This window comes from Engraulis encrasicolus, chromosome 18 (assembly GCF_034702125.1).
Source record: "Engraulis encrasicolus isolate BLACKSEA-1 chromosome 18, IST_EnEncr_1.0, whole genome shotgun sequence".
NCBI classification, from domain to species: Eukaryota; Metazoa; Chordata; class Actinopteri; order Clupeiformes; family Engraulidae; genus Engraulis; species Engraulis encrasicolus.
This window is the reverse complement of record NC_085874.1, coordinates 42,519,291-42,536,226: the sequence shown is the minus strand read 5'-3', so window position 1 is coordinate 42,536,226 and position 16,936 is coordinate 42,519,291. Positions and strand designations below refer to the sequence as shown.

Genomic DNA, 16,936 nt, shown 5'->3' with positions numbered 1-16,936 from the left:
GAAGTAGATATTATCCAGTCTCGGAAGCTCGTGTATAACATGTTTCAATGTTTCGTATGTTCATAATATGTTAAAGTTTGCTGCCTTCGTCGTTTTCACCAGAAGCACTCACGTGGAACTGTGCAGTCTTTCTTGCGATCGCCTCCAGCGGGTTTGAAGATATCGCACGTAACGCACACGTTTGGTTGCCGTGTCTAACGCGTGCAAATTTGACATTAAATATGCATGTTAACGCGTTCATGCACGAATCGTGCCCGCGCACGCGTATCCTACAGCAAGCATACCGAGGGCTTTACTCCTTTGCAAATGTTTAGCAAATTCGTGTTAACAGGTGGCACAACAGGAAGTGTAGCATTCTTCCAAATGACTCCTTTCTAGTTTTGATCAAAACAGCCTAAAAACACACTTTTCACAGATTTCCCTAAAAAAAAGCATATTTACTGCAATTCAAAGTGTCAAGCCTATTTTGCCACACTTTCAGATAGATCAAATTTGCTAAAATTTGTAAGGAAGTTATGTTCATACATTTCTAGTACAATGAACAACCCTGCCTAAGGAGAGCGAGATTTTCAAAAGTTTGGACACTTGATGCGCCCGTTAGCAGTTGCAGAAACTGTACTGCCTTACAAAGGCAAAGTGCAGTAATTACATATTTTGTCAATATTGAGTTTAGACTGAAAACACTCTTCATTACACCTCCTTTGTCCTTCTTGTGACAAAATCTAAATGTCCAATGCCCATTTTAGAGATAGGCTAATGCCATATCAAATTTGCAATATCCAACTTACTACCAACGCTTTAAAGGTATTTTTTCTGTTTCAATGTTGGCAATGTTACTGCATTTTGCCTTAGTTTATAGGGCAGTGTATTCCTGCTAAATGTAGCTAACTGCTGTGTACGAGAGCTAACTTACAGCATGTGCAGTGTTGCCAGATGCGCTAAATTCTGCCCAATTTCAACAAATTGCATTGATTTATATGGGCATAAAACTGCAGGAAAAAAAATGCTGAATGGCCAATTTTCCCCCTTTTTACCTGCAGACGGCCATCCCAAGCAGCCCAATTGGGCGGGTAACCACCCAATCTGGCAACACTGAGCATGTGTTGGTTGGCCAGATGCAGCAGGCTCCTCCATGACTGTGTGCGTGCGGCATGGTGACAGATGCCTAGGGCTGCACAGTTAATCGAAAAATAATCAAAATCGTGATAAAATAGTGAAATCGAAATCATGATTTTAATTGTGATTTAATCGTGGCAATAGTGACCTACTTTTGAGAGCGTCCTTGAAGCCAGAACATACTGACAGGCTGGTGTTTCTGGACAGAAATCTGTCCACATAAAGGTCCCATGGCATGGTCCTGTGGTGCTTTGTATTGGCTTGCGGGGGTGTCAGGATGTTATATCCGCAGGCTTTCTCAGTATAAAGCTGAAACACGCCATTTTGGCCTCTTAGCAGAAGGACTCATTTGAGCGCTTTCTCCAGTGCGTCAGTTTGGAGGGAGGAGTGGGAGGGAGGGGAGAGGTTTGTCCCATGGGTGAGTGGGGGCGGGACCAAGCTCATGTGGGTGGTGGCGACGAAGCTGTGTTTGTTTGTTAGCTGCTAACTGGTAGCTATAGCTCTTCACAACGGCACGTCAAGCAACAGGGGGAATTGACGCATTTGACCCGAAGATGAAACATGTAGAGAGCTACCTGCTCATGGACTTCAGCGCAGGACGTCTCCGAAGGGTGAGTTTGAGATATTATGGCTGGAATTTGCATTTTTGGTAGGTCTGAAAGCCCTGTTGTAGCCAGTGACTGGGTGGTAATTATTATAGCAGCAACGAGTGTATTCACCATGCGAAGAATACCTTGCAAGTGAACATCAAAAACAATATTCTTCTTTTACTTACAGTAGGCCCTACATATAATTAGTCTACTCTACACAACCTCATTTGCTATGTGTGTACGTTGCTGGCATCGCGACTCCACTGTCTCGAAAGTCGAAACCCAGCAACTTTCTCAGTGTGGAAAGCATGTTGAACTAGTTCTGTACATTAATGCTACGTCCTTCATTTATGGTACGATGCTACAAGTGTAAAATAAATGTGTTATTAATGAACGAGGCGGGTAATTTTCAGAACCCAAGACTTGTTTTTACCCCCTTCAAACATCGTTTTGTATCGGAGATGCTTCCCCAAGGAGGTCTATCATTGTGCTTCCCGCATTTGATCACACCACAGTACCTGTACACTGTTGACCAGTCTGTTTGGGGGAAATATGTGCACTGATGTCTGCACCGGAATAGTCAGCCTTCCCTTTTCCATGTATTCTCGCTTGTATACATTTGTGAAATGATCCAGCTTACCTGTTGGCATCACATTTACCCAGGAGTTGCCACCAAAGTGTTTCCATTGTGAAATGTGTGTCTGCCTTATCTCATGTTTACCCGAGAAACCTAACACGATCATAGAACTGCCTTTTAAAATAAATAAATAAATAAATAAGCGTGGGTGCTAGTGTGGAAACTGATACAGTGGTCAATGCCCTCAGAAAGAGGTAGGGCCTACCTGTGAATAAGATGAAACTTTTACCATCTCTAATCTTTATCAGATCATTATAATAGGAGATGCACACTTGATTTAATTTAATAGTGAGTAACAACTTGTATAGCAGGATCACCCACCCCCACATGGGCTGTTAATTCAATTATGCAGACAATGTAAAGGCAGTGTGAACATTTATTTACAACAGCATCAAGAGTATTCCATAGGAACATATTTATTGAAGACAAATATTGTAGTGAAAGAATGACGGCAATAACAATCTCTGCAACTGTCTTTTCTTTTTTTTCCAGCTGCTTCAAGTCCAACAGTGATTCCCGTGTTGTCGTGCATATCCATGCTGAGTTCCTTGATGACGAAGGACACTACACCGGGGATTCAGACTGCAGTACGCATGAACCTCAACACAAGGCTAGCTGTGACCTCTTTATCTGGCTGGCTCGTCTGTGAACTGCACCAACGCCAACATTGTCCAGACCTTGTCCAGAATGAGTTCCACGAACATGAACATAACCTTTTCACACAAAACATACAGAAAAAAGCACACATATTGTTTAGAATTCTAATTCTCCTATTTTGTAGACTTAATGTGCTATTGAAGTAACGCCAATAAAAAATGTTATGTCAAATTGAGTTGAATTGAATGCATTCTTTTGAAAACTTACCAAAAGGTTGGCTTAATCTTTTGATGGTTGATGCACTTGGCAATTTTGAAGAAAGGTACACCTCCTGCAGGTAGTCATAGGGCCGGTTGTTCGTTTGAATTTTCATTGTAGAGGAGAGCCATCTGTAAGTACAACAGACAATTTGTGAACAGATTATACATTTTATGGTAAAGCAAATATAGAAATATCATTCACAACATAAGTTTTCAGAGGGCCTAGTGAAGGGATCCACGCCATTATCCAAACTCATGTCCACTACTTGTGCTTGTGGCCTGATTCCCACCATCCGTGGAGAAAATAATTCAGTTTCCCTGTTATATGCAGTCAGCCTAGGCACAACAACTTTTGTGGGACTTTCCCCCATTCAACATTATGTATCTTGCAATGTCATCTCAAGGCCACAAGCAACACAAGGAAGGACAGGAGTTAGTGGAAAGAACATATGATGGTAGGTGTTTCTTGCCATTTAAAGCACACAACTTGATGATCCACAATAAGGCTCTCAAACTCAAAGACAAGTGAGTCAGAACAGGCAGAAATGGCATGGAAACACTTCAAAATGTTATTAGTCACATGTTTTTTTTTTTTAACAATTTAAAAAGCGGATGGCTTGAGGAAAAAAACTTGCGCAGTCTCTCTAATCTGCATTTTTCACTGGTCAGTAAACCAAAATGTTGTAGGCCTATAAGATGCCGTCATCTTCCCCGGATATTTCAGTGTAATTTCTGATGTGGCTCAGTAGACCTGCACAGTGTCGTCATATTTCTGATTCCAATCAATGACTGCACCATACCCTGATACAGTTTTATTACCTGTTAAATGTTTTGACCTGTAACTTACATAGTGGAATGACTAATCATCACACAACCAAGGGAAAAAATGAATGAACCGTTTTGAAGCTACACAACAGTAGCTACGTTGGAAATACAGTAGGCTACATACATTTACTCCATGGCTGGGGCAGCAATGTCTTCAAGGATAACTGGTGTGGCTGTAGTCCAGGTGGCAATGCAGTCTGTCTGGCAGGCAGCATCCATGAACCATATGTCTGAACGTGTACACTTATTGTGGTGGCCTGTGAAGACAACAACACTCAATGAGATTCAGAAATACCCAATGCACTAATATGCACCCACCCACCCATTATGCCACATCATGTTCTGCATAGTTAGAAGACATTGTGAGGGACAAAAGAGTGAGTCTTCTAAACGAAAGCACACATGTTTGCATTACTGCCCCAGTAACCAGCTTTGTTCACAATTTCAAGTGGACACACAAAGGAAATAGGAGGAATCCATGGTATAACATTATGATAACTATTAGGTTATTTCACACGTTATAAGAGGGTAGTGGGTAAATGAATGTAGTACTGACAACTACAACACATAGGCCCTATTGCTATCAGCGAGTGTCTGCATGCACTCACTAACACTGATGTAACAGCACTGGGTGTTAGTGATTGTAAGCTTATACATTCATAACAACTGCCATTAGGCATTGTGTCGGTGGTTGCGAGCAGGGATATTCACAGTTGCGATTATCTTTTAAGTATGCACCCTGACGTCAAAATCGGACACACGACAGTCGAGTTTGAGCCTGGCTAAGGGTATTGGTAAACTCCATAGAATTAATACATTGTATTAGTTCTATGGGTAAACTCAACGAGACGCAGATAACACATCTCGTGGTTCGAAATCCGAGCATTTGATAAACTGACGACGTGACGAGCCAAGACTGACTGCTCAAAACTGTGCTACAAGCAAGCCAAGGAGGGTGTCAAGGGTAGCCAGCAAGTTACGTTGCTACTGTAAACACTCAAACCAGGCACATAGCCATGACACCCCATCGCGTAACCCACACAACAGTGTGCAAAAACCCTTGCGATACAGTAGTTACACATGCATCATGAAAATAATAATCTGGTTAAAAATACAGTACTTTAGGCATTGCGATTCCACGATAGCAAAACGACAACAATTCACGGTGTCTTCTTACACTCAATGACAACTGTTGATGGAAACATCCTGATAGCACTGGAGTAATTTCCCAGCGGTAGCCAAAATGGTTCAAAAATGTGCATGTCCCTCTTGAAAAGTGAACGAAAGCTACATTCATTTATGGTTTCGAGGTCAGAGCAGAGATTACACCGGGTGTTAATGTTATACTTCACAGTCATTTTCCAGACTAAACTCAGTTGATCAGAGCGTAATGCTTGCTTTTGGTGTGTTTGTAGGGCGGAGTACCAGTACCATGGTTCAGGAAATTGTTCGTGCTAGCTGCACATAGCCAAGATAGCCTTTATAATGGGTGACACCCGCGTAGCATAGCAAAATTAAGTAATCTGGTCATGTGTTTAAATTTACACCGGGAACGTTATACTTCACAGTCAGACTAAACTCAGTTGATCAGAGCGTAATGCTTGCTTTTGGTGTGTTTGTAGCGCAGAGTACCATTGGTCCAGGAAATTGTTCGTGCTAGCTGCACATAGCCAAGATAGCTATTGCAACGCTAATGGGTGGCACCCATAGCATAGCAAAATGAAGTAATCTGGTCATTAACACTATTTATAATCCATTCACTTACTTGTTCGGAGCTTGCGGATCCCGCAGGGAGACCTGGTACGGATCCATGTCATGCTGTGCGAACCTGGCCCTGTACTGTCCCAAATTGTGGAAACACTCGTCCCGAAAATGCTTCCCACAAACAACGCCTTCGGTAGTTTCGTTGGCAAATTATTTGGGTAAATAAAACCAAGCCATTGTGTCTTCAGGGGCTCTCCCATATGCAGTGAAAACAGGCTTTTCCCCATATTATCACATCCTCCATGTTTCAGTTGCTTAGGCGCCGCCATTTTTCTTGTCTGTTGAACTTGCTCTTCTCTGCTGATGTGATGGGCGGGCAATCCATAGTGGGTGGAAACAGTGTCTAGCTCTATTGGTGGATCCCAGAAACAGGGCGTTGATCATTTTTCCCTCTGCTACGTAGAGAAGGGAAGGCCCAATCAGCGCGCCACCTGGACGCGCCTTTTTTCAAATCTTGACCGAATGCAGGACAGCTCAGTAAACACCTTATGAAAATGTTAACCCCTGGGGTGACTTAAGGAGGCCACAGGAACTCATTTTAAGGTCTAAAAACCTTATTAAGTGAAGATTTCATGCCATGGGACCTTTAAGTTTCATGCTGTTGCCTTAACATAATTAGTACAATTCATTTTATTTTGCTCATCCCGTATGTTATTCATTCTTGGTTATATTTCATCTTGATTGATTTTTGCAGATTTTTTTAAAAATCATAACATCGTGATTAATAATCGTGATTATGATTTTGACCAAAATAATCGTGATTATGATTTTTTTCCATAATCGTGCAGCCCTACAGATTTCCATATGAACATGTGACTGTTTTATGAATATGTAGCGGCATTGTGTGCGGCACTCAGCCAGTTGCACTGGAGAGATATGCTAACGGCTACACGTGTGTGTGTTTCTGTGTGTGTGTGTGTGTGTGTGTTTGTGTGTGTGTATGTGTGTGTGTGTGTGTGTGTATGTGTGCGTGCGTGTGTGTGCGTGTGCGTGCGTGTTTGTGTGTGTGCGTGCGTGTTTGTGTTATCCTGAATACAGAATGGGCCTGCCGCAACCACCTACTGCATTTAGAGAGAGAGAGAGAGACCTTTTGGCAGAAAGACTGTGTTGTGTGCATATGTTTATTTGTGGCAGTTTTTTTTTACTCGTCAGGAATTTCTTGTTTGTTTGTTGTTTTGGTGTGTGATGCCTCATCCCTGTGTGTGTGTGTGTGTGTGTGTGAGTGTGAGTGTGTGTGTGTGTGTGTGTGTGTGTGTGTGTGTGTGTGTGTGTGTGTGTGTGATTAGCACAGAGAAGGAGAGCAAAATAGAGAGAGAGTAATTGTGCCTTGGTAATGCGTCTGGATAATGATGCCTTCACAATGGCGGCTTGTTGTTATGGGTTGTGTTGTAGATTAGATGAGCATTTTAAAAATCTTGTACTTCACTGTTTTTTTCTCTAATGCGTGTGCATGTGCAAGGAGCAAAATAATGTACACATGCACCCATCTGTATGCTAGCTACACACACACACACACACACACACACACACACACACACACACACACACACACACACACACACACACACACACACACACACACACACACACACACACACAGAAACTTGTTTATGTGTTGCAACGTAGGTTCATCATCTTTCTCTTTGTATAGTCCATCTGTGTGAAAGGTTACTATGAGAACGTGTTTGTGTGAGGTGAAGGTGTGTTCCTTTTATGTGACTTAGTGTGTGTTTTACAACTTCTGGTGTGTGTGTGTGTGTGTGTGTGTGTGTGTGTGTGTGTGTGTGTGTGTGTGTGTGTGTGTGCGCGTGCCTATGTGAGAGTGCGCCTAACTGTGTGCATATGTGTGTACGCGTTACTCTGTGTGTGTCTGTGAGTTGTGTGTGTCCGTGCCTGTGTGTGTCCGTGCCTAACTATGTATACATGTAGCCTAAATGTGTGTGTGTGTGTGTGTGTGTGTGTGTGTGTGTGTGTGTGTGTGTGTGTGTGTGTGTGTGTGTGTGTGTGTGTGTGTGTGTGTGTGCGCGCACGTGTGTCTGTGTGTCCATCTGTCTCTATGTGTGTGTGTGTGTGTGTGTGTGTGTGTGTGTGTGTGTGTGTGTGTGTGTTGGCGGGGTTGAAGTGGGCCCCTAGAGAGATTAACCTCAGGGCTGTTTCACCGTTTGGCATGCGGACTCCTCCCCTCGCTAACTGCAGATAGCCAGTATCTGGCTTTGTCTCTGCCACACAGGGACTCCTCCTCTCTCTCTCCATCCCTCTCTCTCTCTCTCTAGCTCTCTCTAGCTCTCCCTCTCTCTCTCTAGCTCTCTCTCTTTCTCTCTCTCTCTCTAGCTCTCTCTCTTTCTCTCTCCCTCCCTCTTTCTCTCTCTCTCTTTCTCTTTTTTTCTTTCTTTCTTTCTTTCTTTCTTTCTTTCTTTCTTTCTTTCTTTCTTTCTTTCTTTCTTTCTTTCTTTCTCTCTCTCTCTCTCTCTCTCTCTCTCTCTCTCTCTCTCTCTCTCTCTCTCTCTCTCTCTCTCTCTCTCTCTCCTTAGTATTTGCCCATCTCTTTTCTCTCTCTCTAGTTTTCTCACCTATCTCTCTCTCTCTAGCTCTCTCTCTTTCTCTAGCTTTCTCTCTAGCTCTCTCTCATTCTCTCTCTCTCTTTCTCTCTCTCTCTCGCTCTCTAGCTCTAACTCGCTCACTCTCTCTATCGCTCTCTCTCTCTTTCTCTCTCTCTAGCTCTCTCTCCCCCCCTCTCTCTAACTCGCTCACTATTCCTCTCTCTTTGCCCCACCACCGTTCTCCCTGTGTGTGTGTGTGTGTGTGAGAGAGAGAGGGGTGGGGGGGGGAGCTAGGGAGAAGGACAGAAGCAGGGAAAGAGTGTGTGTCTGAATGAGCGAGCAAGCTAGTGAGTGAGTGAATGAGGCAGTGAGTGAGGGAGAAAGACAGGGGAGGAAAGGGAGGGAAAGAGTGGGCGTAAGTCAGAGAGAGAGAGAGAGAGAGAGAGAGAGAGAGAGAGAGAGAGAGAGAGAGAGAGAGAGAGATCGAGAGGGAGGGAGAGAGAGAGAGAGATGAAGAAAGAGAGGGGAGAGAAAAAAAGTATGTGTGTGAGAGAGAGACAGAGACAGCGGTATAGAGAGAGATGTATTGAGAGAGAGAGAGAGAGAGAGAGAGAGAGAGAGAGAGAGAGAGAGTGACTAAGTGACTGAGACTGAACAAGAGAGAAAGGGGGTGGCAGAAAAAAGTCTACAATCTGTCACGTGACTTCCTGGAAGGAAAAAAAACGGCCATATAAGGTGAAGACGGTGCATAATTTTGAGGTGAAGGAGGTGTTTTAGAGAGATAAACTATTCTAAAGAAAGACAGATACAGAGAGATGCAAAACTCTGTTTATTGCTAAAAAAAGGCAGATACAAAGATAGATGCAAAACTATGTCTATTGCTAAAGAAAGAGATAGATAGAGAGAGAGAGACAGAGACAGAGACAGATACGGAGAAAGAGAGAGAAAGTGTGTAAATTGTAAAGGCAGGTCTGTGGGTGTAGGGTGACCACCTGTCCCGCGTAGCGCGTGCGTGTACAGCGTTTGAAGCCCAAATCATGCGTCCCGCAAATTGACAGTTTGTTCTGCATAATCAAGTGTGCTCGAGAAAAGAAAGGGCAAAAAAACAGTTTCTCAATCCCTGAGACCTAGTCCCACAGGGGTTGCAAGAACCACCTGCATCTAAGCAAGTCAGAGGTGGGATATTACTTCGTTCCATGTTACTTATTAACACCTTGCCATAACAGCAAACCGACCTATTCTTCCTTGTTATGCGTTCTATATTATGAAAGCTAACCGCGAGTAGTGGCAATTCTTAATACCGATGCAACGTGCGCATCGCTACGCGAGGGAAATGTAGGCTGACTTTTTGACCAGTTAGGAGAGTTCATCAACACTGTGTCACCTTAGATCAATGTGAAAACAGACACTAGTCCATAACGTTTGCCACAGAATGCGTCAGTGAAGCAGGGACTGTTACCTAGGTTGGTTTATTGTATGCAAGCTTTTTACCCATGCTGTAATTCACAGTAGAGAACTAGATATTTCAACTACATGTGCCACCCTGCATCCATTACAACCCCCCCTTTCATTTGTAACAGAATAAACATACGAGCAGGAATTGTCAGCTAAGAATTGCTACATCCAAATGTTGAAGTGTTTCCCTCAAATGCTGTGATGTTGTAGCTTGCTAAAATTATCATTTTGACACTGAAGAAGGCTCTGTGCAGCCGAAACGTCTGTCATGTCAGTCCCTGCAATGTTAAAATAAAAAGAAAACAACAAGAAAGAAGAAAAAATGAGTGCGATCCATTTCCTACTACTAGATTACTTCAGAGACGCACCAACAAGACGGAAGAGCGCGGTGTGTGGAAGATAAAATTATTATTTTTTAAATGTAGGCTACAGGTCCTTAAAGGTGTACAATAGCCTATGCGTCCTCATGAGCTACCAAAAACTGCACTGATGCACAAGATGCACATTGAAATTGTTCACTTATTGTTTCACATGCAGTCTTCTGACAATGTCCAAATTGTCTAAAAGTTGTTGCCTATTTATTGATTGTGGGGGTTAAGCACTGATGACACTTTATCTATAGGCTATAATATATTTGCAGTATTTAGAAGGAAAAAAATACACATTGGTTGCATGATATCGTAAATGCCATATCCACAATGTATAGGTTAATAGGTACCTGTTACTGTTATCCATGCCTTGTGGCATAGGCCTATAAGGCCACACGACATAGATGGGGGGTTAGGGTCAGGGATACATCACTATGGAAAAAAAACATAATAATAATACTAAAATAATAATAATAAAATATTAATAAAAAATAAATAATAAAAAATGTTGGTGGCACGTGAGTGCGCGTGCACGCCAGGGTCTGTCCCACAATGTTCCTTAGAATCATACCCTTTGTCCCCCCTTGGACGTATTAGCAGGTGGTCATCACCCTATGTGGGTATGATGAAAAAGAGATGGAGGTGTGTGAAGGAGGTGTGTGTGATTGAGAAAGTCGAGCAACTGGCGCGCGCGCGCGCACGTGTGTGTGTGTGTGTGTGCGCGTGGCGTGCGTCTGTGTGTATGCGTGTGTGTGTGCATCAGGGCTTGACATGAACTTTTTCACCCACTGGCCGGTGTGGCTAGTGATTTCCCCTAGTCACTAGCCATTCAGCCTTTCTACTAGCCATACATTTAATATTGTTTTTTGTTTTGTTTTTTTTTATCGTGATGGTGTACGTCTAACCTCAGAAAATGATGTGTTACAGCAAGATGAGCTTTCAACATGGGCGTTTATTAAGCAAATAGAAAGAATTACTGAGCTTTTTCTTGAACTTTAATACAAACAATTGATACACAAGGGGCAAACAACAGAATATAGGGTACTATGATACATACTATGTGGCATGTCAGACCAAGGAATAAGCTACCAGCCAAATTGGTTAGTGACACTGAAAGTATTACTAGCCACAGCCAAGTTTTACCAGCATTTGGCCGGTTGGCTGGTGCCAGTGTCAAGCCCTGGTGTGCATGTGAAGGTTAATTGAGAATCAGTTAGAAGTATCAGAGGAATTTTACGGCAACAAGTAGGAGGGGCCATGTCTTTCTCAACATTTCACTGGGCATAGTCAAGTTCTCACAGAGGTGACTGGAAACGCATGTGTGTGTATGCATGCATGCATGCTGTCCTGTGAGAGTGTGTGTGTGTAAGTGTGTGTGCATGCGTGCTGTCCTGTGAGTGTGTGTGCGTATGCGTATGCATGTGCGTGTGCGTGTGCGTGTGTGTGTGTCATTAGGATTGGGAGGGTGAGGGTGTTTTCCTGAATTTCTGTTCTTAGAAGGTTGTAAGATTTGATGGAACTTCTCAGCATGGGGCAAGTGTGTGTGGTTGGCGAGAGAGCGCTTGAAAGTAATGGCCACTCATAAACATGGGCAAGAAGAGGTACTTACAGGTTTAGCACTGCTTGCTCTTAGCAGTTTCTGGCCACACTGTTTTTATGCATGTAAATCATCATCATAAAGCGAAGGATTGTTTTTGCTCGTGTGTGTGTGTTACACAAGAGTGACAAACTGCCGCATAAATGTATTGCAGCTTTCCCGTGGGCGGCTTGTCATTCGTTTCAAAGCTGTTTCATGCTAATGTGAAACATTATGCTAATGATGCAGCAACCTGATGAATCTACGGCCATTGCTGATGCCACCCGTTTACATCATTTGGTGTCTGTGCATGGTGAGATTTACAAGGATACAAGGATTTTATTGTGTCATGTGTATAGAATGATTTTTTTATTTTTTTATTTACGGGAAGTGCCTCTTGAGATGTGACATCTCATTTTCAATAGGGTCCCCTTAAATCTGGACTGATGCCACCCATTTAAATAATTTGGTGTCGGCCTGATGCGATTTACAAGGATACAAGGAGTTTTATTTTGTCATATGTATAGAATTGCTAAAATGTAAAATATGCAGTTAAATTACATTTAATAAATTAGAGCTACTCCACTAAACTAGAGACTCCATGCACAAATAAATTATTCATTAAATTAAAACAAAACGAATAAAACAGTTTAAAAAGTAGCCAATACATTTATAGTAACACATGGAAACATCCATTCCATAATTGGTCACCAAGAAAATGCCTCTTATATTATAATATTTATGTTGTTCAGTTCAAACTGCATTCTTCACTGATATATTTTCTTTTGGGATAATTTCACTAAATCTCCACCGTTTTTGCTGTAAACTTAAAAGGTTTAGAATGCTGTTAGCTGAATTGTTGAAAATCAGCATTAGATTCCTATTTATCAATTCGGTATACATTTTATCTCAGTCTCATTAATTGTTTTCTAATTAACGCAATCTAAAAGTTATTATTTGACTGTCAGTATTTGGTGGCAGTGGAACAGCAATGCATTTAGGCATAAACGGTAAGTTGAGCAAAATACGTCTTCTGTGAACAATTCATGTGAATTAATAATACCAATGTTGAAGGGTTCATTTTAGACTTTTTAAGGTTGAAATTTACAATTTCGTTATAGGAAATTATGTAATGTTGAAAAAGAATAGAAAACCATACACAGTTATGAAAATGTGAACACGAAAACGCCTCATACATTTGCACTTTTTTCCACAACTGACAACATTTGAATGTACGTGGCTTTTTTCTCTTTGAATCCATGTTCAGTCTGTTGACAGCCCAAGAAAACAAACGAAATAAATACAAATCCAATTCACAAGGTCACAATGCAATCTTCTCACAAGTCTTAATATGGTACAATGCATTACTTTGTTACTTTGGTCATGCATTGTATCGGGACCATGTTTATGTTGAAATTGCAGTCTTGTGATACATATCTGAGGACAAAGAGGTTTTTCAGGGCTCTATTATTCCCTATTGGCTATATTATGTAGCCTATCTGGATCTGCATCATTGCCAAATTCAATTCTGTTTACTCACCAGACATTTGTCAAAATTCACTTAGGTCAGATAGAGAAGAGACACATTAAGACAGACCCGAACAATTACACAGAATGACAGAAAATAAGACAGATTTTAAAAAGTAAAATAAAATATTTGAAATATATACAGACATTTCATCCAACAAAGTGCCCCCATACCAAAACCAAAGACAGACAAGCACAAGCTCCTTGTTTAAATTGCTCCTTGTAAGTCGCTTTGAACAAAGGCGTCTGCTAAATACTAATGTAATGTAATGTAATGTAACAAGCATGCCAAAAACGAATAAGTTCTAATTATGCAGATTCCAACCTTCCCAAAAACTTCAAACCAAAATCTATCTATATCTTCTTGAGTTAGGCTATTAATACTAACAAACAACTACACCAACCAATAAATAAACAAAATCTTATGTGCAGGTAGCATGAAGAAGTTCCAGAAGAAACCGGTTATCTAATTATTGAGCCATAAAACCAATCTGAAATTGGAGAGGATTTGTATCACTTTATGTTTTTTTTTAAACCCAGCCTTAGTATGCAAGGGGGCAGGATGTAGTAAGAGAATTGAAGATGTGTGTGTGTGTGTGTGTGTGCACTAGGGGTCGACCGATACAGGTTTTTTAATGGCCGATGCAATACCGATATTTTTTCCATCACCCTTGGCCGATACCCGATTTCCGATACCCGATACGGCCGATGCCGATATTGTTAAAAAAGTGTTAAAAATGACAAAAATCTGTATCTACTGTATCATTTTTAAAAAATCCTATCCCATCACCTTTTCATCACACCATAACATGAATAACAGGAAAATAACTGTCATGTACAAAGCAGACTAGTTTTTCAAGCATCTGTAGCCTATACAGTATTATAGCCACCTAAGGTATACGTAAGGCATTACAATTTCAAAGGACTGTGGCTTGACAGTGGTACAATAGCATGGAGCTTGACTGTAAATTTGAAAAATGTTGGGGATGACCAAGATTATTATGGGTTTAAATATTTATGCATATTTTTTTCACCTGTAGGCCTATAGGTGTACTTGATTTACTAGGGCCTTTCACAAAATAAATCAAATCAAATAAATAACAAACAAAAGCCCAAAATAACAAACCAAAGAAATGCAAGCAAAACACATAGACAAGTAAAACCATTTTCTTATTTTCATACAAAGAATCCCACCAGTAAAAACACCCCTGTTCAAAATGGTTTGGTCCGCCAAATGGCGGACACCCCTCTATTTTACACAGATTGGAACATTCACTTGTTGCTGAACGAGGAAGTGGCAGCATGCAGGTGACCTGGTCTGTTAAATGTTACAGAAATGTTTTGCACAGTATTTCTAACCAAATAAACGTCTATGAATTGAAACAGCCAGTTTGCAAGTGATGTTTGTTACTCATTAGAGATCGCTACACAGATGGAAGTTGATAAATTAATGACGCTACGAAATGCGCATTTTGAAATGCGGTGGAATTTTACACTGAAACATGCTGGAAGGCATTTGTTACAACGTTAGGTAAGAGTTATGGCAAATTATGCAGTCTGCATGCTGGTGAGTTAAAGGCTACAGAAATGTTTTACAATATTTTAATTCAGCCAGTTTACAAGTGACGTTTGCTACCTATTAGATGTCGCTAAAACAGATTGAAGTTGATAAATGAATGACGGTATGAAATGCGCGTTTTGAAAGGCGCGTTTTGAAAGGCGGTGGAAATTAGACACTGAAACATATGCCGGTAGACACTCAGTTACAACGGTAGGTAAAAGATGCCAAATGGTGGTGATTATTGACTGAGCAATGAACCAGGGAATCAAAATCAGTACAGAAAATGGATGGAGCTTAAACATTCTCCCTTTAGGCCTATTACATGCACATTGCATGTTATTCAGTGTCCACATTAAAATAGGATGCATCTGAAAGTCTAAAACTTTGTGGCAATCTGCAAGGCTGTTTACTTTACTCCATGAGTGGGGGAGGGGTGACGCAGCAGCGTGCATTACGGGTCTGCTAGCAACACAGAGCTGCCTGTCTGTAGTCAAAATCTCGGGGTGGGCGTATCGGCCAAAACCGCATGCGTATCGGCCGATACCGATACACTTAATAAACGCAAATATCGGCCCGATATATCGGCCGGCCGATATATCGGTCGACCCTTAGTGTGCACGTGCATGTGCATGTGCATGTGCAGATACAATTTTCATTGAAATCAGGGTGTATGCTAACAGATTCCATCTGATACCCAGACCAAATGCATTAAAACAATACTATACCATTTATGGAAATAAGCCCATTTTACACCGCCCCTTGAGTTAAGTAATTGAATTTTACCTTTCCTCCCTTTACTTCTTGCCGCTTTCTGAGTCTGGCAGTGCAAATTGTGCCTCAAAGCTAGCATATAGCATCGAATAGTGAGTGCGTTCCAATATGCGACCATGTGTCCTCCACTTGTGCTTGTGGCCTCGTACCAGGAAGTAATACGTTGTCATGACATCACTGACAACAGCATTATATTTCAATATCTCGCAAAAGCTCAAGTGTAAAGTCATTTTCTCATTTTCAAACGGAATGAGAAATGAAGAATAGTCCCCCAAAAACTGTTTTGGCTGGGCTGACAGTGGGGAAACTCTTCACTGAGGCGGGGCAACAGCAAAACGTGAGGCCACAAGCCCAAGTGGAGGACGCAAGGTTGCATATTGGAATGTACCCAGTATGGGTCCTAGCAGCTAGCTATCCATAAAGACTCAATGATAATTGCTAGCTTGTACATAGAAATAGTATCACCAAACTAAGAGGATGGTTGAAAGAGCAGAAGAATGGTGAAAGAAGGAGAAGGGGTCTAAAATGAGCAAATTTGTAGAAATGGTAGTGTTGCTTTAAGACAAGTATTTTCATGTAAAAGGTGTTCTAATGAGGCAACGTAAAGATGAGAAACCAATTTGATGATACTGAATTGTTTTTTCTGTATTTGGTTGACAGAAATGGATCCGATTCCGGAGTCCGATTCCGGAGTCCGATAGTGTATAAGACGTCCAAAAGGTTTATTAATTAACTGTTTATCAGCACACAACATTAAAGGCTGCTCACTCTCTGACTAAAGGGGGATTCATACTTGTCGTGACTGGCGCTACCCTCCTTCATACTTCACTCGCGACGATGGCGCGCGCCGTCACGTGACCCAAAATGACGTCACACGCCGTGGCGCGAGCTGCCGTGGCGCGAGCTGCCGTGGCGCGACGTCGTGCACCCCACATTTTTTGTAACTTGTCGTGCGCCACCAGCGACCACGCAGGTAGGCACACAAAGCAGGAGTTGCGAAGAGAGGCTACAACTACTGTAGGCTACTACAGAATGGATCCTGCATCATTTTGAGGATAATAAAATGTCCTAGAGAGTTATTTTATCTTCTCTCTTAAATGTTGTTCAGTGAAACAATTGTTTACTTTGTTCAGAAGCACGTTGTGTTCGGCGATCTATTTATAAATTCTGCCGCCAGAACAATGCTCTCACATGGTCTTGGAATGATCTGGCAATGTAGGCTACAACAAAAAATATATGTTTCAATGTGGTAAGTCACAAGTCAGACGTTCAGTAGCCCTACAGCAGCCGTGTTTGGCTTTCTATTTTATACATCCGTAGAACTCACGCTGCGAGTTGCGAAATATACT

At 41.7% G+C, this 16,936-nt stretch overlaps 1 protein-coding gene and 1 long non-coding RNA gene across 2 annotated transcripts in view; one reads left to right on the top strand and one right to left on the bottom strand.

Moving 5' to 3' along the window:
- Positions 1 to 16,936, top strand: part of lin28b (lin-28 homolog B (C. elegans)) — a 68,150-nt gene that overhangs the window by 10,886 nt on the left and 40,328 nt on the right. The window lies entirely within an intron of this gene.
- Positions 3,225 to 6,373, bottom strand: LOC134468633 (uncharacterized). The gene is made up of 3 exons (XR_010038867.1): positions 5,791 to 6,373; positions 4,150 to 4,282; positions 3,225 to 3,329 (listed from the first exon to the last, which is right to left on the bottom strand). It is a non-coding gene; the product is annotated as an uncharacterized LOC134468633 (long non-coding RNA).